This window comes from Elephantulus edwardii, unplaced genomic scaffold (assembly GCF_000299155.1).
Source record: "Elephantulus edwardii isolate Elephantulus edwardi_28Jun2011 unplaced genomic scaffold, EleEdw1.0 scaffold00193, whole genome shotgun sequence".
Classification (NCBI taxonomy): Eukaryota; Metazoa; Chordata; class Mammalia; order Macroscelidea; family Macroscelididae; genus Elephantulus; species Elephantulus edwardii.
In genome coordinates, this window is record NW_006399943.1 from 5,287,833 (window position 1) to 5,288,422 (window position 590).

The following is a 590-nucleotide window of genomic DNA, read 5'->3' on the forward strand; positions in this document are numbered from 1 at the left end:
GATTGTCCCTCCTTCCCCAGCAGAGCATCTGGTGGATTCGAACCGTTTGCCTCTGGGATTGTAGTTGCAGCTCCTTGCCACTAGGCCACACTAACAGCTTTAATTTGACCTTGTGTATGAGTTTATTCCATAATTAGCACCTGGCCTGGGTTTTTTTTTCCCCCTTTGTTTTTTGGGTTTGTTTTTTTAAAATTTATTATTTCAGTAAAAATTTACAGAGATTTTATATTTCCATTCATTCATTGTTGCACTTTTCTCCTCTCCCAACCCTCCCCCCTAGTACACTACCCTCTTAAAAAAAGTAAAACAAAAATTCTTTCATTGTTTTACAAACCCTCCCCCAGGTCCACTCCACCATGCAGCCTTCGCTCTAGACACCTGTCATGACAAAAATACCTAATCACATATCCTTTTTAAACAGTTTTTTCCCTCCTCTGTTTCAGTGCAGTATACCTTATTGAACCCATCTTTCTCAGTCTCTCCCTAACCCCAAGGTCACTCAGCATAATGTCCTCCAGGGTCACCCATTTTGAATAATATTGCATGAGTTCCTTGTTTTTCAATGCAGCGTAGTATTCCATTGTGTGAAT